The 24,027-nt window shown below is 43.5% G+C and overlaps 1 protein-coding gene across 3 annotated transcripts in view; it reads right to left on the reverse strand.

Moving 5' to 3' along the window:
- Positions 1 to 24,027, reverse strand: part of LOC106607647 (SERTA domain-containing protein 2) — a 39,730-nt gene that overhangs the window by 7,055 nt on the left and 8,648 nt on the right. The gene's annotated exons all lie outside the window — the stretch shown is intronic.

Here is a 24,027-nt window from a genome sequence, read left to right on the forward strand (position 1 = left end):
TAGCTCAAAATGCCAACATCGGTATCGGGACGAGGTCTAGTTTAACGACGATGTGCAAAACCGATGTCAAACCTGATGTGCATACCTATATAACGTAATGACGCCACATAAAATGTTGCGCTACACGAGCAAATCAGCATTCCTAACATAGTCCACAATGTCTGCTGTGTGTATCGAGCAGTCATTTGAAAGAGTAAGACATTTCAGTGAGACAACTCAAAAGGCGAAATCCATTAACGAAGATAATGGAATTCATTGCCCTTGACAAATCAATCGTTCCGTCGTGGGTGATGTTGGCTTTTGCCGACTGGTCGAGCACCGGTACACATGTTGCCCTACCGGAGTTACACATTAGTAGCGTCACTGCAATTAGCTTCAAGACATACTATGGAACGCCGTTTGGGTCTTTTCGTGTCAAAAAAGATACACCTCAAATAACACCAATTGACAAGTCAAATAACACTATTTGACACATTAATCTGTTGGGGCTAGGGGGCAGTATTTTCACGGCCGGATGAAAACCGTACCCAATTTAAAACAGGTTACTACTCTGGCCCAGAAAATAGAATATACATATTATTAGTAGATTTGGATAGAAAACACTGAAGTTTCTAAAACTGTTTGAATGGTGTCTGAGTATAACAGAACTCATATGGCAGGCAAAAAACCTGAGAAAAATTGAATCAGGAAGTGGGGGAAATTAGAAATGTAGTTTCTTTTGAATCCCTTGAAAAACTACAGTGACATAGGATTTACGTTGCACCTCCTAACTCTTCCATTGGCTGTCAACAATCTTAAGGAACTGGTTTCATCCGTCACCTGTTACCGGGCAGAAAATTGTGGCTCAGTCAATCACTGGCCAGTCTGAGGACAGGTGTCTTATGACGCACGTGACTTTGTTGTTTTCTATTTTTCTTCTGGGATGAATACCTATTGCCCGGTTATAAAATTATCGCAATTTTACATTAAAAATTACCCTAAAGGATTGATTGTAAACATCGTTTGACGTGTTTCTACAAAGGGTAATGAAACTTTTGACCATTTCGTCTATGGATTTGCGTCCACGCCACATGGCATTGTAAAGTGTTTTGGATGGGTCAACAAAACGGACGTATTTGGACATAAATGATGGACTTTGCAGAACAAATGAACATTTCTTGTGGAAGTGGGTGCCCTTCCGAGTGCATTCCGCCGAAGATCAGCAAAGGTAAGAAAATATTTCAAACATATTTTTAGAGATTTGTCAACGCCGTGGTTGTAGGCTAACTGTATAGCTTAGCATTGAAACCTAAGTTCTGTACTCAGAATATTGAACAATGTGCTTTTTCCGTAAAGTTATTTTGAAATCTGACAGTGGTTGCATAAAGGAGTAGATTATCTCTAATTCTTTAAATAATTGTTATAAATATTGTCAGCGTTTTTGAGTTCTTCTGTAAATGTGCCTATTCACCGGAAGTTATGGGGAGAAAACGTTTTCTGAACGTCATGCGCCAATGTATAAATTGGGTTTTTGGATATAAATATGAAGTTGATCGAACAAAAAATGCATGTATTGTCTAACATGATGTCCTAGGAGTGTCATCTGATGAAGATTGTCAAAGGTTAGTGATTAATTTTAGCTGCATATCTGGTTTTGTGACGGCTATCCGTGCTTGGAAAACTGCTTTTTTTTTTGCTCATGTGCTATCCTAAAATAATCTAATGTTTTGCTTTCACCGTAAAGCCTTTTTGAAATCGGACAATGTGATTGGATTAACGAGTAGAGTATCTTTAAAATGCTGTATAATACTTTAATTTTAATTTTGAGATTTTTTTGTGAATTTCGCGCCGTGCCATCTCACTGGTTGTTGTCCAACCAATCCCGTTAACCGTATTTTATCTCGAAGGGGTCCTCTAGAGGTTAAATAAGCTTTTAATTTGACACCTCAAATAACACAGTTCTATTATAGAATGTTGTGTGTTCTGAATGTGCAAGCCAAGTGCCACCACTATTATCTGTAGCACTGTCAAAGCTGTACAAAAAAAGTCTGCAAACATCAGCCATGAACGATGTGTTTACAAAACCGCGTTGGTAATAAAGCATTATTTGTTTGACCACAACTTCTGGGGTAGCTACAACCAGCTTGCAAACAATGACCAGTAGAAACTGCAGTCATTTTCATTAGCAATGATTTAGGAATCCTTGTGACTAAGTATTAACTAGGTTGTCACTTGTTGGTCGCCAATTGAAATTGTCTTCAGTTCATGAAAATAAATAGCTAGCCAGCTACTTAACCCTGTTGCCCAAAGATAACGTTATAAGTAGCCAGCTAGCTAGTGAGGCTCGACAGGACTATGAAGCTAGCCACAATAAGTATTAGGCACAATAGTGGAATTTGCTTTTTGCATTCAAAATAAAAAGTACCTCTTTGAAAGTGAGGCAGAATGTTACAATTGGTGGAATCATGACATATTTACACTAGATAATGTTAAACAAGTTCAGAATGTGAAGCAATTAAATAGGGTATCAATCTACTCAATACCAACAATATTGTTTCCCAATGTCCTCAGAGTTAGACTCCAAAAGCATCCACTCAGTATTGTTTTTTCTCTGGAATAGTGTTCAATACACATAGGTTGACAATAAATGCTGTGCCTCAATTCACAGTTGTTTGAGTCCCGCAATACGAATGTTCTCTGGGTGTCACTAAGTAGACTGATACGCCATGTCATTGATCCACAATCCATAGGTATGGCTGTACAGTGAAATAACTATGCCCCCAATGCAATTCTAAAGTATAACATCCAGTGTGATTTCAACAGATTTGTAAAATGATTGTCTTTTGTTGATTTTATACAACATTCCAACCTCGTTTAGCATGATCTATTCAATTATGGCATAATTCTATTTACAGTGGGGGGGGGGAAGTATTTGATCCCCTGCTGATTTTGTACGTTTGCCCACTTACAAAGAAATGGTCAGTCTATAATTTTAATAGTAGGTTTATTTGAACAGTGAGAGACAGAATAGCAAAAAAATCCAGAAAAACGCATGTCAAATTTTATAAAATGATTTCCATTTTAATGAGGGAAATAAGTATTTGACCCCTCTGCAAAACATGACTTAGTACTTGGTGGCAAAACCCTTGTTGGCAATCAGAGGTCAGACGTTTCTTGTAGTTGGCCACCAGGTTTGCACACATCTCAGGAGGGTTTTTGTCCCACTCCTCTTTGCAGATCTTCTCCAAGTCATTAAGGTTGAGGCTGACGTTCGGCAACTCGAACCTTCAGCTCCCTCCACAGATTTTCTATGGGATTAAGGTCTGGAGACTGGCTAGGCCACTCCAGGACCTTAATGTGCTTCTTCTTGAGCCACTCCTTTGTTGCCTTGCCCGTGTGTTTTGGGTCATTGTCATGCTGGAATACCCAGTCACGACCCATTTTCAATGCCCTGGCTGAAGGATGGAGGTTCTCACCCAAGATTTTGACAGTACATGGCCCCGTCCATCGTCCCTTTGATGCGGTGAAGTTGTCCTGTCCCCTTAGCAGAAAAACACCCCCAAAGCATAATGTTTCCACCTCCATGTTTGACGGTGGAGATGGTGTTCTTGGGGTCATAGGCAGCATTCCTCCTCCAAACACGGCGAGTTGAGTTGATGTCAAAGAGCTCCATTTTGGTCTCATCTGACCACAACACTTTCACCAGTTCTCCTCTGAGTCATTCAGATGTTCATTGGCAAACTTCAGACGGGCATGTATATGTATTCTTGAGCAGGGGGACCTTGCGGGCGCTGCAGGATTTCAGTCCTTCACGGCATAGTGTGTTACCAATTGTTTTCTTGGTGACTATGGTCCCAGCTGCCTTGAGATCCTTGACAAGATCCTCCCGTGTAGTTCTGGGCTGATTCCTCACCATTCTCTTGATCATTGCAACTCCACGAGGTGAGATCTTGCATGGAGCCCCAGGCCGAGGGAGATTGACAGTTCTTTTGTGTTTCTTCCATTTGCGAATAATCGCACCAAATGTTGTCACCTTCTCACCAAGCTGCTTGGCGATGGTCTTGTAGCCCATTCCAGTCTTGTGTAGGTCTACAATCTTGTCCCTGACATCCTTGGAGAGCTCTTTGGTCTTGGCCATGGTGGAGAGTTTGGAATCTGATTGATTGCTTCTGTGGACAGGTGTCTTTTATACAGGTTACAAACTGAGATTAGGAGCACTCCCTTTAAGAGTGTGCTCCTAATCTCAGCTCGTTACCTGTATAAAAAGACACCTGGGAGCCAGAAATCTTTCTGATTGAGAGGGGGTCAAATACTTATTTCCCTCATTAAAATGCAAATCAATTTATAACATTTCTGACATGCGTTTTTCTGGATATTTTTGTTGTTATTCTGTCTCTCACTGTTCAAATAAACCTACCATTAAAATTAGACTGATCCTTTCTTTGTCAGTGGGCAAACGTTCAAAATCAGCAGGGGATCAAATACTTTCCCCCCCACTGTATTTGCATCACTGCCAATGGCATACTTGTATTCATTTTTTATTTGACCTTTATTTAACTAGACAAGTCAGTTAACCTGTTAGGGCTAGGGGGCAGTATTGACACGGCTGGATAAAAAACGTACCCGATTTAATCTGGTTACTACTCCTGCCCAGTAACTAGAATATGCATATAATTATTGGCTTTGGATAGAAAACACCCTAAAGTTTCTAAAACTGTTTGAATGGTGTCTGTGAGTATAACAGAACTCATATGGCAGGCCAAAACCTGAGAAGATTCCATGCAGGAAGTGGCCTGTCTGACAAGTTGTGTTTCATCTGGGCTCTTTTTATTGAAGATTTAGGATCTTTGCAATAACGTGACACTTCCTACGGCTCCCATAGGCTCTCAGAGCCCGGGAAAAAACTGAAGGATATCGAGGCAGGCTCTGGCTGAAACACATTATCGCGTTTGGCAAGTGGCCGCTTAGAGTATTGTGGGCTTAGGCGCGTGCCCGAGTCGACCGAATGCTTTATTTTCTTTCCTCTGTTTACCTAAATGCAGATTCCCGGTCGGAATATTATCGCTTTTTTACGAGAAAAAATGGCATAAAAATGGATTTTAAACAGCGGTTGACATGCTTCGAAGTACGGTAATGGAATATTTAGAATTTTTTTGTCACGAATTGCGCCATGCTCGTCACCCTTATTTACCCTTTCGGATAGTGTCTTGAACGCACGAACAAAACGCCGCTATTTGGATATAACTATGGATTATTTTGAACCAAACCAACATTTGTTATTCAAGTAGAAGTCCTGGGAGTGCATTCTGACGAAGACAGCAAAGGTAATAACATTTTTCTTATAGTAAATGTGACTTTTCTGAGTGCTAAACTTGCTGTGTGTCTAAATAGCTAGCCCTGTGATGCCGGGCTATCTACTGAGAATATTGCAAAATGTGCTTTCACCGAAAAGCTATTTTAAAATCGGACATATCGAGTGCATAGAGGGGTTCTGTATCTATAATTCTTAAAATAATTGTTATGCTTTTTGTGAACGTTTATCGTGAGTAATTTAGTAAATTCACCGGCAGTGTTCGGTGGGAATGCTAGTCACATGCTAATGTAAAAAGCTGTTTTTTGATATAAATATGAACTTGATTGAACAAAACATGCATGTATTGTATAACATAATGTCCTAGGGTTGTCATCTGATGAAGATCATCAAAGGTTAGTGCTGCATTTAGCTGTGGTTTGGGTTTATGTGACATTATATGCTAGCTTGAAAAATGGGTGTGATTATTTCTGGCTGGGTACTCTGCTGACATAATCTAATGTTTTGCTTTCGTTGTAAAGCCTTTTTGAAATCGGACAGTGTGGTTAGATTAACGAGAGTCTTGTCTTTAAAATGGTGTAAAATAGTCATATGTTTGAAAAATTGAAGTTTTTGCATTTCTAAGGTTTTTGAATAACGCGCCATGGGATTACACTGGCTCTTACGTAGGTGGGACGATTTGGTGCCACCTATCCTAGAGAGGTTAAGAACAAATTCTTATTTTCAAAGACGGCCTAGGAACAGTGGGTTAACTGCCTTGTTCAGGTGCAGAAACGACAGATTTTCACCTTGTCAGCTCGGGATTCGATCTTGCAATCTTTCGGTTACTAGTCCAACGCTCTAACCACTAGGCTACCTGCCGCTGAAGGCTAACCGCAAAGTCCACTATTGTGGCTAATCCTTATTGTGGCTAGCTTCACAGATGGGTCCGACCACCATTAATCAAATAAGAACTGTCTTGTAAATTAGGGTTATTTTAGATAGCTAGCTAACTATATAGCTAGGTGTTAACTATAGTTACTGAAACAGATGTCGTTTTGCTATGTTTTTGGGGAAGAACTACATTGTTTGCATCCATGAGCTAGCTAGCTTTTTTACGACCAGCACTGTAGGTGCGCGAGACAACTTTACCAGCATCATTGCATACTTATCGATGAATCGTTGTGACATATGAAATACGAATGTGTGTAATCAATGTGTAATAAATAGGTTATATTATTGTGACGTGCAGTCATTCAGGTCCTGATTGGTCAACAAGCTTATTTGACGAGTCAAAGTGTTATTTGACATGCAAAGACTCAAACAGCGATCCTTAGTATGAGAAATCCTAGTTGAGAATGAAAGGACTGAACAAATGAACAAAACAGCTCAGCAAGTGAAATAAGTAGGTTTTGATTATGTGCATTTCCCACCGTAAAGCATGGAGGTGGCGTTATGGTGTGTGGGGTGCTTTGCTGGTGACACACACTTAACCAGCATGGCTACCACACTATTCTGCAGCGATATGCCATCCCGTCTAGTTTGGGCTTAGTGGGACTATCATTTGTTTTTCAAAAGGACAATGACGCAACACACCTCCAGGCTATGTAAGGGCTAGTTTACCAAGGAGAGTGATGAAGAGCTGCATCAGATGACCTGGCCTCCCCAATCCCCCGACCTCAACCAAATTGAGATGGTTTGGGATGAGTCAGACCGCAGAATGAAGGAAAAGCAGCCAAAAAGTGCTCAGCATATGTGGGAACTCCTTCAAGACTGTTTGAAAAGCATTCCAGGTGCAGCTGGTAGATTGAACGCCAAGAGTGTGTAAAGCTGTCATCAAGGCAAAGGGTGGCTTTTTGAAGAATCTCGAATAGATTTTGATTTGTTTAAACACTTCTTTGGTTACTACATGATTCCATGTGTTACTTCATTGTTTTGATGTCTTCACTATTATTCTACAATGTAGAACATAGTAAAAACAAAAGAAAAACCCTTGCATGAGTAGATGTTCTAAAACTTTTGACCAGTAGTGTACATGCACAGATCAAATAGGCTACATCACATGTATAAGACCCATATTAAGGGTTACCTCAGTAGTTGGATGAGTGAAAAATGTCCCTTCTGCTCCTTGACTGAATTCATTCAAAATGCATTGTTGTTGCTATCCTTGTGAGGCAATCCAGGTGTGCATTGGTCAGTCAGTTTCTCTTACACAATATTCATTGTTGAAAATGTTGCTTCACATGAATAAGTGCTGACAAAAAATGATGTCCACACTGCTTTAGAAGTTGGGTACCCTGTGTCTGGCACAAGGCTCCAGAAATGGTTAACACCTGATCTGAGATCACCTTGCAATGTGTCATTTGCCTGCAGCTCCACTATCTCACTCTCTATTCCAGCACAGTCAGGACAGCTGGCTATGATGACTGGGGTCAGAGATAACACTGGCACATGAAAGGGGTTCTCAATTAAGTTAAACTCCTTGTACTCCATGATATCCTTGAATCTTGACTGAAACGCCAACTTCAACTCTTCCAACACAGGCACAAATGCATCATAGCTAAAATGTAGCAGTATGTCTGGGTTGGATGTGGTGACTGCTCTGGCTCCTCTCTCCCCTTGCTTGCAAAACATTTACAGATTTGAGGGAGAGAGAGAGAAATCTTTCCAAAACTCTGCCACAAGACAGCCATCTCACCCAATTGTGAAATATCAAGTCGCCGCATTCTGTCTGGTATTCCTCCATCAACTCGCGGAATTGCCGGGGATTCAGTGCCCTCGCAATAATGTTAACCATGTGCACGACTTGCTGCATCACATTCTGTAAGTCAGTCTGAAGTTAGCCACAAGTGCTTCCTGATGAATGATATGTAACAAATTCGGGAATATCCTCTCTCTCATCAGGTCTATGAGTCCCTTCTCCTTCCCTCGCATGTTTGGAGTGCCGTCAGTGCACACAGATGCCAGATTTGACCAGTCAATATTATTATCAGCAGAAAATGTAACAAGAGATTTCAGAATATCCTCTCGTTTGTCCCTGAAGGGGCAGTAAACAAAGGTTGCTCTATACGACTCATTTTGAGTGAAGCGAAACCAAACACATAATTGGGCAATGTCACTCAGATCAGTGCTTTCGTCAAGCGCAATACTAAAACACTGCACCAAGTATGTCTTCTATGCATCTTGCTATGGTCAAGTCAGAGTTGCAGTCCCTTAATTTGCTTTAAAATAGCTTCCTTGTTTGTGAAACCAGCATACAATATTTCGGCTGTGGCCAAAAAATCTTATTTGACAAACTCCGCGTCTGTGAAGGCCTACTTGTTTCTCACGAGCATCAAGCAATCTCATATGTTGCCTCTGTCTTTTCCTCTGCATCAGTGCAAGATCTGTCCATCATTTGTTGTCCTTTGAGTTGTGCTATTTTGTTGTTTCTGAAGTTGCTTTGTGGCAGATTTGTTTTGTCAAAGTGGGCATAGTGTGACTGGAAATGTCGCTCTAAATTTGCTTGTTTAAAACAATTGACTGCCTTCTGGCAAATAAGACAAGGTGAGCTAGTCCCATCATGCAGTACAAAAAAATACTTGTCTGTCCATTTCTCTTGGAACGTTGTGTTCTTGAATCGACTGTATCCTCCTCTTAGCCACCGGAGCCACGTTAGCCATCTGCATTTCCCTGCCGCCATCTTTGATTCTCCGTAGGTTGTTCGTTCATAGCCGTCATGTTCTCCAGCAGTTGCGTTCTATTTCGGCCTTTGGTCAACAGCTGTGCTACACTGTCATCTATCTGCCGTTCGGGGAACAATAGCTACTTTTTTCCCCCTCACTGTATTTGATCCCCTGCTGATTTTGTACATTTGCCCACTGACAAAGAAATTATTACATTACATTTACATTTAAGTCATTTAGCAGACGCTCTTATCCAGAGCGACTTACAAATTGGTGCATTCACCTTATGAAATTGGTGCATTCACCTAGGTATTCCTTAAAGAGGTGGGGTTTCAGGTGTCTCCGGAAGGTGGTGATTGACTCCGCTGTCCTGGCGTCGTGAGGGAGCTTGTTCCACCATTGGGGTGCCAGAGCAGCGAACAGTTTTGACTGGGCTGAGCGGGAACTGTGCTTCCTCAGAGGTAGGGGGGCCAGCAGGTCAGAGGTTATCAGTCTATAATTTTAATAGTAGGTTTATTTGAACAGTGAGAGACAGAATAACAAAAAAATCCAGAAAAAACGCATGTCAAAAATGTTAAATTGATTTGCATTTTAATGAGGGAAATAAGTATATGACCCCCTCTCAATCAGAAAGATTTCTGGCTCCCAGGTGTCTTTTATACAGGTAACGAGCTGAGAATAGGAGCACACTCTTAAAGGGAGTGCTCCTAATCTGTTTGTTACCTGTATAAAAACAACTGTCCACAGACGCAATCAATCAGATTCCAAACTCTCCACCATGGCCAAGACCAAAGAGCTCTCCAAGGATGTCAGGGACAAGATTGTAGACCTACACAAGGCTGGAATGGGCTACAAAACCATCGCCAAGCAGCTTGGTGATAAGGTGACAACAGTTTGCGAATAATCGCAAACGGAAGAAACATAAATCTCCCTCGGCCTGGGGCTCCATGCAAGATCTCACCTCGTGGAGTTGCAATGATCATGAGAACGGTGAGGAATCAGCCCAGAACTACACGGGAGGATCTTGTCAATGATCTCAAGGCAGCTGGGACCATAGTCCCCAAGAAAACAATTGGTAATACACTACGCCGTGAAGGACTGAAATCCTGCAGCGCCCGCAAGGTCCCCCTGCTCAAGAAAGCACATATACATGCCCGTCTGAAGTTTGCCAATGAACATCTGAATGATTCAGAGGACAACTGGGTGAAAGTGTTGTGGTCAGATGAGACCAAAATGGAGCTCTTTGACATAAACTCAACTCGCCGTGTTTGGAGGAGGAATGCTGCCTATGACCCCAAGAACACCATCTCCACCGTCAAACATGGAGGTGGAAACATTATGCTTTGGGGGTGTTTTTCTGCTAAGGGGACAGGACAAATTCACCACATCAAAGGGACGATGGACGGGGCCATGTACCGTCAAATCTTGGGTGAGAACCTCCATCCCTCAGCCAGGGCATTGAAAATGGGTCGTGGATGGGTATTCCAGCATGACAATGACCCAAAACACACGGCCAAGGCAACAAAGGAGTGGCTCAAGAAGAAGCACAATAAGGTCCTGGAGTGGACTAGCCAGTCTCCAGACCTTAATCCCATAGAAAATCTGTGGAGGGAGCTGAAGGTTCGAGTTGCCAAACGTCAGCCTCGAAACCTTAATGACTTGGAGAAGATCTGCAAAGAGGAGTGGGACAAAGTCCCTCCTGAGATGTGTGCAAACCTGGTGGCCAACTACAAGAAACGTCTGACCTCTGATTGCCAACAAGGGTTTTGCCACCAAGTACTAAGTCATGTTGTGCAGAGGGGTCAAATACTTATTTCTCTCATTAAAATGCAAATCATTTTATAACATTTTTGACATGGGTTTTTCTGGATTTTTGTGTTGTTATTCTGTCTCTCACTGTTCAAATAAACCTACCATTAAAATTATAGACTGATCATTTCTTTGTCAGTGGGCAAACGTACAAAATCAGCAGGGGATCAAATACTTTTTTCCCCCTAACTGTAATTGAATCAAATTTTTTTAATTTGATCAGTTTCGTCCAGATGCAATGTTTTCCTTACTGTCCTCCAAATCTATGCAGAGTGCATCGGAGTATAATTATTGTAGGCCTGCATTGACAAGCATGAGCGGTCTTTCAATCATGCAGTCACGAGATGCGTTTGAGATCAAAGCGAGCCTAGCCGCTTTTGTTGACAATAATTGCGCGTGAGTTATTTGCCCAGTTATAGATCATTTTTCGTCAGCAATGAAAATCCTGGAAAGGTCATGGTGTGTGCGCATCACCTGCGTGTGTGCCAGTGGGCCGTTGCCAGAGGAGAGACAGGTAGGTAAAATAATGATATACACACTAACTAGCCAATTGAAAACGTGTAGTTTAGCTGGGTCTCTCACTAGTTGTAACTATAAGCTTGCAATAACCATCGAATTAATGTCCCGTGGAAATCTAATTAGCATAATACAAAATCCCCATAAAAATGTTTATTTAAAACTAGAGAGATGTGCTTGTTTTTTTTGCATGGGCTGCATCCCAAACCACCGATATCGGCTTTCCACATCTGCGGTGAAAGGTGGCAGAGCTACAGCAGTGTTTTTCAGACCATGAGGCATCCCCAAAAAAATTACAATTAAAAAAATTTAAAAAAAATAATAATAAATTTAAAAAAATCGGTCTGTAGCATGCAAACAGTTTGGGCTACACATTCATTTTACCCCTCTGTGGAAAGGTGATTCTCTCACGAACATGTGGGTTTTTCTCAAGTCTTGCCTGATCTGTTTTTCCATGTATGAATCTGTTACTCAATGCGTTTAAGGCCAAACTCAATGTTAGAAATAAAAAAGTATATTTTTTGATACCTAAAGGGTCCTAAAATTCCAAATCAATCAGCTAAATTATCCCTGGTATGATCGTAAAACAATCCCATATATTAGTTTAGTAGAACCCCCCAGGCTTAAACTCTAGAGCAGCGGTCCCCAACCACCGGGCCGCGGGCACATTCGCTACCAGGCAGCACGGAAACGATAAATATTATTATTTTATTTTATTTTTAAATCAGTAAGATCGCTGGAGAACTTCTTCAGAAGGGGTAAGGGAGATAAAAGGCCCAACGACGATGCCGATAATGGAGAGACAGCAGAGGCCGAGATTGCGAACCCAAAAAATAAAAGCCTCAATCAATAGAAAATATGATGAGCCCTACCTAAAATATGGCTTTATTGTGACAGGTGACTCGCATGCTCCAAGCCCAGTGCATAGTATGTGGAGATGGCCTATCCAGGGGGAGGTCGCTTGCCAGAGTGTTTGAGTTACGAGAGCCGCTGCAGAGATTTTTCAAAAAGAGTCATCACTGGCAGCACATTTCAATGACGAGGAATGGGTTGCAAAAGTCGCTTACCTGTGAAACATATTCAACCTGCTCAATGAACTCAAATCTGTCACTTCAGGGGAGAATGACAACTGTCTTCAAGTTGGCAGATAAAGTGGCTGCATTCAAAGCCAAACTGGAACTGTGGGGACGGCGAGTGAACAGGGGCATATTTGACATGTTCCAAACATGAGCGGGATTTTGGGAGAGACTGGGCCGTCTTTCTCCCAGCTGGTGCGCGATCACCAAGCGTCGCTGACAACGGAGTTCGAGCATTACTTCCCAACCGCCAAAGACCCACGAAGTGCGAAGGAATGGATCCGCGACCCATTTGTGAATGTCCCAGGTGAATCGTCCATGTCCGTGCAGGAAGATGATCAACTCCTTGAGGTTGCAAATGACAGTGGCCTTAAAAGTATGTTTGAGAACTTCATCTCAGCCGACCTTGTGGATTAAAATCAAGGATGAATATCCTGAGATAGCCACAAAAACACTGAAAACGTTGCTCCCATTTCCAACATCCTATCTCTGCGAAGCGGGGTTTTCCGCAATGATGACAACAAAAACGAGTAGACTGGACATTAGGAACACTCTCCAGGTGTCACTGTCTCCCATCACCCCAGATGGGACCGTCTTGTTGCCGGGAAACAAGCTCAGTGCTCCCACTGATTCAGCGTCATGATTCAGCGTCATGGTGAGTTGCAATGTTTTTATTATATGGTCATTAGAGAAAAATACGCACTTTGTTTTTAGAATTTTATCACGGTAGACCTACTTAAACGCAAATGTTATTAAAAAGCAGCTATACTAAACTTACAGGCCTAATCAATATTCCGGTTGTGTCGTGACCCCCCCCACCCCACCCACCCCCCACGGCCGGTCCGGAAAAAAATATTGTCTATATGGGACTGGTCCATGGTGCAAAAAAGGTTGGGGACCGCTGCTCAAGAGGGTTAATGTCATTGTCATGTCCAATGTCCTAAAATAACTTTCCTCAGTTTATACAGGTGCACAGTTAATGAAACCAATGCTGCATACTCCAGTTGTAAAACAGTCTCTAAAGCGCTGAAAATTGGAAAGGATTCAGCTGCTCAACAGGACCTTGATTAGCGGACTCTGGCGTGTGTATGTGACGTAGAAGTCCGTCACTGGCCGCGGGCAGCATTTGGTACTTTAACGCACGCACACATTCATCACTCCTCCCTGCTCCGTTATCAGATAAGTTAACAATGTGGGTCGACACACAAGTTAACGTCTCTATCTTAGTACATACATTTCACACTTACTTCAGTAACCAGTTAGGGTATAAAGAAATAAAGACAGGTGTTCATATTTAATATAAGCAATATTTAGTATACTTATCGATGTTATGGATGAGCGCGGTTGTTTGTTCTGTTCCTCTCTCTCTCCATCTCTGTCGCTTCCAGGTATGCTGGATAAGGACCCGAGCTAAGGGAATTGGGCTTACTTTGTAGTGCCTGTCCGGAATGGCTCATTAATGTAAACGGGCATATTGGAAGACACTGTCAGTAGTGATGTAATTTTGTAAATGTTATATTGTGATGTTGTTTCATAAACGTGTTGCAATGTATATATTTTGGTATGTTTAGATAAATGGAAACTGTATGTTGAATAGGTAATTGCTTAATTAATTAGTGTTAATTGTTCTGAGGGGAGGGGCTACCCCTACAAAAGGAGCCTCTCTCAGTTCATGGAGAGGCATTTTGGATTGAGCTGTGGGTGGGGCAGCTTTGTTTTTAAGCTGTCCCATAAGGTATATGTTTGATGGCAGTACTGTTGTTTTGTTCCGGAATCACTATGTAAATAAACACCTTTGCACAGAAGAACTTTTGCGGCTCCGCCATCTTTTTATTTTTTATAGAGGTTAGGTTTTCCAGTTTAGCCTTCTGGCCTACTCTACGTGACATATGGTGGCAGCAGTGGGATGGCGCACCGCAAATCAGTGAATTCCAACAAGAGAGGTAAAGGAATGCGTACAGGATTGCGTTCTCAGCAGCAGCATCAACTGTCATAAAAGGTAATTGAAGTTGAAACTGGGTGGAATACCATGGAATCTTCTGGTGAAGAGGTTAATTATGAGAAACTAGGAGCCCGACCAAGGGGCCAAACACAACCAGAACTGTTTGAACTACCGGTTGAACCAGCAGATACAGTAATAAGAGACCAGCTGACTGAAGGAGCAGTTGGGGGACCAGAACCACACCCAACCATGGTAGCCCTTTTCCAGCAACTTTTCACCTGCCTTGAGAAGAGGGACGAAGACCTCAAGCAGGAGTTTCGGGGCCTACGCCAATCTATCCTCACAGCTCCTCACCAAGCGGAACTCGTCAGTGAGAGCCCAAGATTGGGTCTGCCAACACCAGGACGACAAAGGCTCGACGCAGCAGGGACTTCAACTCCACAGCAGGATCCCCAAGCAGTAATGAGGCCAGCCCCAGCACCAGGAGACCAGTCCAGCAGTGTTAACGTTCATCTTCCAGCATTCCTGAGGAAGGAGCCAAAGATGCCCTCATACCAGCAGGGGGAGGACATTGAAAACTACTTGCTGAGGTTTGAGCGAATGGCCAAGACGTGGCAGTGGCCGGAGGTAGAGTGGGCCTGCAGGCTTGTCCCATTGCTCACGGGCAAGGCCTTAGAGGCTTACACAGCAATGGATGAGGGGCTGTCCAACGTCTACAAGGGCTTGAAGGAAGCGCTGCTGATGAAGTTCGACATCTCCTCGGAGACCTACCGTCAACGCTTTAGAGCTGCATCGACGCCATCGGGTGAGTCACCGACAGAGACGTACCACCGCCTCAAGGGTCTCTACCGACGATGGGTTCAACCAGAGGAGAAGACACAGGACGAGATCGGTGAGGTCATCATCCTCGAGCAACTTCTACAAGTTCTACCACACGACATTCGAACCTGGGTTCGAGAGCACGAGCCCAAGGACGGGCTTATGGCGGCCAAGCTTGCGCTGCAGTACCATAATGCACGTAAAGGGGGCCCACCACGACCTGCAGCACCCGCTCCAAGGAGTCTCCGAGACACAAGGGACATCAGAGATACCCGAGATGGTGGAGGTAACTCTGGGGGTTATGTGTCTGGGAGGAGGGAGGTAAGGGATTATGCAGTTCGCTCTGATGGGAGGGGTCTGACCTGTTTTTACTGCCGACAGCAGGGGCACAAGGCTTCAATGTGTCCGCTACGTAAATCCAAGCTCTCAGGTTACTGTTATGTGCCCAGAGAGGGGGATGGTGTTCAGAATAGACAGACTGGGGAAGGGTCAGTCTTGGTATCTGTATAAGTGAATGGTAAAAGTCTTACTGCAATGATTGACACCGGCAGTTCCCTGTCGTTGATCAGAAAATGTAATGTACCTGTTAATGACATTGATTACGGTCACCAGACACTGATCCAATGTGTCCATGGTGACCAGTCACAGCAGCCCACAGCTGAACTCACAGTGGAGATTCAGGGTCAGAAATACCTCCTCAAAGTTGGGGTAATGGAGAAGCTACCTTTTGAGATGATTTTGGGGAGGGATGTGCCTGTACTCTCTGATCTGTTGGGAAGTGTGGGGGGTCAGCTATATGAGCAGTCAGTTTGCCAGTCTGATGTTCAGGTGTCATGTTCAGTTGTCACTCGTGCACAGGCCAAAGCTGGTTTACAACCTCTGCCTGACTTGTGTGAGGGGGGAACCAAAGGGCCCAGAAAGTCACGCCGCCAGCGGCGTCTTGAGAAGTATGTGGGAACCCCTGTACCTGATGTGTCTGGGTTAGAAGTGCAATGGGAAGTTCCACAAAATTTTGCTACACTGCAGAAGTCTGATGCAACCTTGAAAGGTTTATTTGATAAGGCCTTAGCTGGGGACAGCCAATCTTCATGTGGGGGAATATACACAGTAGACAACCACATACTCTACCTTGGGTCAGAAGCAGATAGCAGGAAGTTAGTGGTGCCATCTACATGTAGACCACTTGTTCTCAACCTTGCACATACAGTTCCATGGGCAGGCCATCTAGGGCAACATAAGACCTATCTTAGGCTAGGCTCCCGTTTCTTTTGGCCCTCCATGTATACTGATGTACAAACATACTGCAAAACATGCCCCACGTGCCAGAAAACCAGTGCTGTCCGTAGGTCTGACCGGGCTCCTCTATGTTCACTGCCAGTTATCTCTACCCCATTCAAGAGAATTGCAATGGACATTGTTGGACCCTTGGAGAAGAGTAGTGCAGGTTACCAGTATATATTGGTGATCTGTGACTATGCCACCCGGTTCCCAGAAGCCTTCCCACTCCGTTCCATAACCACTCCAAAAATAATCAGTGCTCTTGTTCAGCTCTTTTCTCGTGTAGGAATCCCAGATGAAATCCTGACGGACCAAGGCACAAACTTCACTTCACGACTGATGGTTCAACTCCACCAACAGCTGGGCATTAAAGGCTTGAGGACCACTCCCTACCATCCCCAAACGGATGGGCTTGTAGAGAGATTCAATCAAACGCTCAAGAATATGCTGAGGAAGTTTGTGGCTGACACTGGTAAAGACTGGGATAAGTGGTTACCCTTTCTGCTTTTTGCTTACAGGGAGGTGCCTCAGGCATCGACAGGTTTCTCACCATTCGAACTCCTCTATGGATGGCCAGTGCAGGGACCACTGGACCTGCTGAAGAAGTGCTGGGAAGGTTCCCCAGGAGCTACCTCAGGACAGGGGATTGTCCAGTACGTTCTCCAGATGCGAGACAGGCTGGAGCGGTACCGAGAGGAAGCTAGGGAAAACCTTCAGCAAGCCCAGAAGGCCCAGAAGCGAGGGTATGACCAGCACGCTCGCCACAGAGCGTTTGAGCCAGGACAGAAAGTCCTGCTCCTCCTTCCCTCGTCTACCAGCAAGCTCCTTGCACAGTGGCAAGGGCCGTACCTAATCGGGAGGAAGATGGGCCCGGTGACCTACGAGGTGCTGCACCCGGACAAGGGTAAGGAGAAGCAAACCTACCATGTGAACCTCCTCAAGGCCTGGGAGGAGAAAGGGGAACTCTCCAAGGTAAAGTCCTTTCTGGTAGAAGAAGAGGACGAGTCAGATGGGGTCACAGAGGCATGGAAAGGACGAGCAGAGGTCATACTGGCTCACCTAGAAGAAGACAAGCAAGATGAGCTGAAGCAGCTGTTTGGCAAGTATCCGGCCCTCTTCAGTCAGAGGCCAGGAAGAACCAAAGTCCTGGAACACGTCATTCGTTTGAAGCCTGGCCAGAACCCTGTCCGCCAGCATCCTTACCGTGTGCCTGAGAGGCTGGTGGTAGCCCTCAAAGAAGAGGTCCACACCATGATAGAGATGGATGTTGTCGAGCCATCATCAAGTGAATGGAGCAGTCCTATTGTCATTGTCCCAAAGAAGGATGGCTCTTTGCGTGTCTGCATGGACTTCCGTAAGGTGAATGCCATCTCCCAGTTTGATGCCTACCCCATGCCCCGCATTGACGACTTACTGGAGAGAATCGGTAGAGCTCATTACATCACCACATTGGATCTCTGCAAAGGGTACTGGCAGGTGCCCCTGGACGAACCATCCAAGGCCTACACTGCCTTCCGGACACCGATGGGCCTGTTCCAGTTTAAGGTCATGCCGTTTGGCCTTCATGGGGCCCCTGCAACTTTCCAGAGGCTTATGGACAAGGTCCTCCAGGACTGTGACGATTACTGTGCTGCTTACTTGGATGACGTGGTGATCTACAGCCACTCCTGGGAGGAGCACATACAGCATCTTAGCAGAGTCCTGGGGAAGATCCATGATGCAGGCCTCACGCTTAACCTCCTGAAGTGTGAGTGGGCAAAACAGGAGACTAAGTATCTGGGTTACCAGCTGGGTAAGGGTGAAGTTCGACCTCAGGTGGACAAAGTGGAGTCCATCAGGAACAGCCCTCAACCCAGAACCAAGACACAGGTGAAGTCCTTCCTAGGTCTGGCAGGATGGTACCGGAGATTCATTCCGCAGTTTTCGACCATCGCTGTCCCTCTAACCAACCTCACTTCAAAGGTGGCCAGCAACCCTGTGAAGTGGACTGAGGAGTGTGAGGAAGCCTTCAGGATACTGAAAAAACGACTGTGCTCATTCCCTGTTCTCCAGACCCCTGATTTTCAGAAGAGGTTTCTCGTGCAGGTGGACGCTTCGGCTGTGGGAATTGGAGTTGTACTGGCCCAAGGGGAGCCAGGAGAAGAGCTTCCTGTACTGTACCTGAGTCGGAAGCTGTTGCCGAGGGAAACCAGGTATTCGACAATCGAGAAGGAGTGCCTGGCTATAAAGTGGGCCCTAGATAGCCTCCGTTACTACCTTCTTGGGAGGGAATTTGACCTGCACACAGACCACACAGCACTGACCTGGATCCAGACCATGAAGGACCGGAATTCTCGTGTGACCAGGTGGTATCTGGAGCTCCAGCCTTTCAGGTTCTGTGTCCGTCATAAGGCAGGAAAAGAAAATGTCACGGCAGACTACCTATCCAGACTCCCGAACCTGGTCGCTTCAGGAGAGGAGGAAGGTAATGTGACGTAGAAGTCCGTCACTGGCCGCGGGCAGCATTTGGTACTTTAACCTGTTAGGGCTAGGGGGCAGCATTGACACGGCTGGATAAAAAACATACCCGATTTAATCTGGTTACCACTCCTACTCAGTAACTAGAATATGCATATACTTATTACATATGGATAGAAAACACCCTAAATTTTCTAAAACTGTTTGAATGGTGTCTGTGAGTATAACAGAACTCAAATGGCAGGTCAAAACCTGAGAGATTCCTTTACAGGAAGTGGCCTGTCTGACCATTTGTTGAACTTCTTTTCCATCTCTATCATTTACTAAGGATCTCTGCTCTAACGTGACACTTCCCACGTCGTCCATAGGCGCTCAGAGCTCGGGAAAAAACAGAATGTCGTCATTCCAGCCCCAGGCTGAAACACATTATCGCCTTTCTCAAGTGGCCCATCAAGAGACACTAGCTTATGCGCGTGACCCCGACCGCCCCCGCCTTTGGGATTTTTTCCTCTGTTTGCCGAAAAGGAGATTCCCTGTCGGAATATTATCGCTTTTCTACGAGAAAAATGTCGTAAAAATTGATTTTAAACAGCGATTGACATGCTTCGAAGTACGGTAATGGAATACTTAGAATTTTATTGTCACGAATTGCGCCAAGCGCGTGACACTTCTTTACTATTTCGGATAGTGTCTGGAACGCACGAACAAAACGCCGCTATTCGGATATAACGATGGATTATTTTGGACCAAACCAACATTTGTTATTGAAGTAGCTGTCCTGGGTGTGTATTCTGACGAAGACAACAAAAGGTAATGAAATTTTTATAATAGTAAATATGATTATGGTGAGTGCTAAACTTGCCGGGTGTCTAAATAGCGAGCCCGTGATGCCTGGGCTATGTACTTAGAATATTGCAAAATGTGCTTTCACCAAAAAGCTATTTTAAAATCGGACATATCGAGTGCATAGAGGAGGTCTGTATCTATAATTCTTAAAATAATTGTTATGCTTTTTGTGAACGTTTATCGTGAGTAATTTAGTAAAATGTTAGCGAATTCCCCGGAAGTTTGCGGGGGGTATGCTAGTTCTGAACGTCACATGCTAATGTAAAAAGCTGGTTTTTGATATAAATATGAACTTGATTGAACAAAACATGCATGTATTGTATAACATAATGTACTAGGGTTGTCATCTGATGAAGATCATCAAAGGTGAGTGCTGCATTTAGCTGTCTTCTGGGTTTTGGTGACATTATATGCTGGCTTGAAAAATGGGTGTCTGATTATTTCTGGCTTGGTACTCTGCTGACATAATCTAATGTTTTGCTTTCGTTGTAAAGCCTTTTTGAAATCGGACAGTGTGGTTAGATTAACGAGAGTCTTATCTTTAAATGGCTGTAAAATAGTCATATGTTTGAGAAATTGAAGTAATAGGATTTTTAAGGTTTTGAAAATCGCGCCACAGGATAGCCGTGGCTGTTACGTAGGTGGGACGAATTCGTCCCGCCTAGCCTAGAGAGGTTAACGCACGCACACATTCATCACTCCTCCCTGCTCCGTTATCAGATAAGTTAACAATGTGGGTCGACACACAAGTTAACGTCTCTATCTTAGTACATACATTTCACACTTACTTCAGTAACCAGTTAGGGTATAAAGAAATAAAGACAGGTGTTCATATTTAATATAAGCAATATTTAGTATACTTATCGATGTTATGGATGAGCGCGGTTGTTTGTTCTGTTCCTCTCTCTCTCCATCTCTGTCGCTTCCAGGTATGCTGGATAAGGACCCGAGCTAAGGGAATTGGGCTTACTTTGTAGTGCCTGTCCGGAATGGCTCATTAATGTAAACGGGCATATTGGAAGACACTGTCAGTAGTGATGTAATTTTGTAAATGTTATATTGTGATGTTGTTTCATAAACGTGTTGCAATGTATATATTTTGGTATGTTTAGATAAATGGAAACTGTATGTTGAATAGGTAATTGCTTAATTAATTAGTGTTAATTGTTCTGAGGGGAGGGGCTACCCCTACAAAAGGAGCCTCTCTCAGTTCATGGAGAGGCATTTTGGATTGAGCTGTGGGTGGGGCAGCTTTGTTTTTAAGCTGTCCCATAAGGTATATGTTTGATGGCAGTACTGTTGTTTTGTTCCGGAATCACTATGTAAATAAACACCTTTGCACAGAAGAACTTTTGCGGCTCCGCCATCTTTTTATTTTTTATAGAGGTTAGGTTTTCCAGTTTAGCCTTCTGGCCTATTCTACGTGACAGTGTAGGAGCAGCTTTGGATAAAAAGCCTGCACACCCAGTACCTCTAGACAAAGGGTTGACAAACTGTGTCTTTAATACAGTAGCCTATCATAGCAGTATTTTACTTTGTGGGGGGTTGCGTCTTGCTCAAGGTCACAAAGGCAGGATATGTAATACATGGGATCAGAGACCAGCAGCTTTCCATGGTCAATACCAGTGGTAATAATTCTAAGTTATTGTGAAGTCTTTCCTTGCATCATACAACAATTTTCTACTAGTGTTGAACTGTATACCGAAACATCCAAAAAGGTTTGTACTAGACAGGTTTGGACATGTACGCTTGCCCTGATGGACAGACGTGATCCTCTCAATCACGTGATTGAGAGGATCAAGTATGTCCATCAGTGCAGCCCAGTTACAGCACTTAGAGTAAAGTCCCAGATAGTACATTGAGAGACATTTCACTGGATGTATAAACGTGAAGCACCCGCTTGGCGTTTCCACTCACTGCCAAATATAGTGAGAGGAAGCCCAGTGGCCGGCAGTGGGAGAAGATTAAACAAGATGGATTTTGGCTGACATTCAGTTAATTTTCTCAATGAAACATTTGATTTCAATACAGATGTCAGTTCCCAAAATGAAGACATGTTACGAACAGAGTGGATTAAGTTTTGTAGACTTTACCCTTTGCATTCCATTGGCAAAGGCAAATTGAGTTAATTGCACACTTCAGAGTAGGCGTTCCGTAACAGAAATATGCAAATGTTGGGATTGTTTGTCTTTGGAGCCCCATGAAAATCAGCTAAAACAAGCACAATAACTCACACACACACTCCAATGAAATAATATGCATTCACCTGTACTGAAAATAGACCTAGGCTCCATCTTGATTTCCCCCCCCCCCCTTTTTTTATTTACCTTTGAAATAAATTACCAGTGTTGTTTTGTAGATTGCCTTTACCAAAGTCAGATTGATTGGATGATTGTATTATTGATTCATTACATGCATACGATATTTAACTCAAAAGATGGCCACCGATGGAACAGAGCAGAAGTTGAGTCTGGATCAAGCGCCATTCTGTGACTTTAGTTATTAACACGCCTTTGTGGTACTGTTTTGGAATAGAGTATCGTGATACTAAAATTGGTATCGAAGTCAAATTTCCTGTATCATAACACTTGTTAATACACACATGAAGTAAGTTGAGGCAACAAAGTTAGCTGAGACAAGCACGTGATAATGTCTCTCAGCCCTGGAGGCAACAGCTATACAACCAGGAGAGTGCAAGGAGGGGTGCAGGCTGTGGCGGAAAGTGGGAGGAGAAAAGAAAACAAGGAAGTGCAGTGGGGATATAAGGCGGATACTATCAGAGTTATGAACAGTTAAGCGGACAGACTGCTCTGTCACTGGGTGGCAGAGCCACCCTGACGAGATGAGTTACATTCATGAGGTAATAAGTTAGTCACTATGCAAGACACTGAGAAGCCCTCAACTACTGATTTCGTTGGGGTTGAGCATATGGATCCAGAGTCAAGGGGGAAATAACTGCCTGCAACATTTTACCTACATTCTGAAGTATCAGAATGACTTATTTTCTAAAGTATTTGGTCTTATACATCACTATGGACACAAAGATGCTCACTTGATTAGCAAAAACGATCAATTAATTGTAACATGCCTCCTTTCAGAAAGGTCTGCCACTTCACTAATAGACACAGCATGAGATTATTACTTATGTGCCTTGTTGTACAGTGAACAGTTGAGCTGGTCGGCAGATATTAGCCTTTTACGGATGTATTTGTGTCAGCATTTATTAGACCGAAAAGGACCGATATAAAATGCAGAGAAACACTGAACATTTCTTTTTGCATTTCAATATTTGTCCTGAAGAGGGCACTCTTTACATGTCAATGAGCCAATATTGCCATGGCGCTCTACAGCAAGACTGGACACCAGGCTAGGGCTGGGCAATATGGAAAAAATATATCACAATATTATTCACATTTGACGGTATGACAGTTATTTTATGTTTCGAATAAATATCCTGAGTAGTTCCTGACCCTAGGGTGGAAACAAATTATACGTGATTTCAAAATGGGGCTTTCTCCATTTAAAACCGTTCAATCCAACTACCCCCCTCCCTTAAAGAAAATGCATATCCTGCACTTTAAAATAATTTTCACACTGCCACGCAGCATGATATAGGCAAACAAATCTAGGTCTAGTTAATTGAACTGTTGGAATCATGGAAATATAATGATTCATCTAATTCTATCGTTGGAATATAGTAGAATACGTTTCACATGACAAATGAGTAACACCTCTCCTACCATAAATTACGGACTATTAAGCGCACCTGAATATAAGCCGCACCCACTGAATTAAAAACATTTTTTTATTTTGAACATAAATAAGCCACACATGTCTATAAGCCGCAGGTGCCTACCGGTACATTGAAACAAATTAACTTTACACAGGCTTTAATGAAACACGGCTTGTAACAAAAAAAAATTGCAGTAAGCTTTAGTTGTCTTTTTGCACTGAGTCAATTCCTCACGCTGCCGTTTCCAACGTCTTATCGACTCATTAAGACCAAGCTCCCGTGCAGCAGCTCCATTTCCTTTTCCAACAGCCAGATCAATCGCCTTCAACTTGAAAGCTGCATCATATGCATTTCTCCGTGTCTTTGCCATGATGGTGACAAAATGACTACCGTAATCAGAATGATGGGAAGTTTGAGAGCGCTCGATTTAATCTAAACAGTAAACAAAAAAGTTGTTTGACCTTAACCCGTTTGCCAATTTCATTGGTCTAATGAAAGCTTCATGCCGCCAAAAATCTGAGCACGTCACAGAATGTGTTTTTTGGAGAAAAAAAAAAATGAAAGCGGGAAAAATCCATATATTAGCCGCGTCATTGTTTAAGCCGCGAGGTTCGAAG

This window comes from Salmo salar, chromosome 06 (assembly GCF_965601325.2).
Source record: "Salmo salar chromosome 06, fSalSal1, whole genome shotgun sequence".
Taxonomy (NCBI): domain Eukaryota; kingdom Metazoa; phylum Chordata; class Actinopteri; order Salmoniformes; family Salmonidae; genus Salmo; species Salmo salar.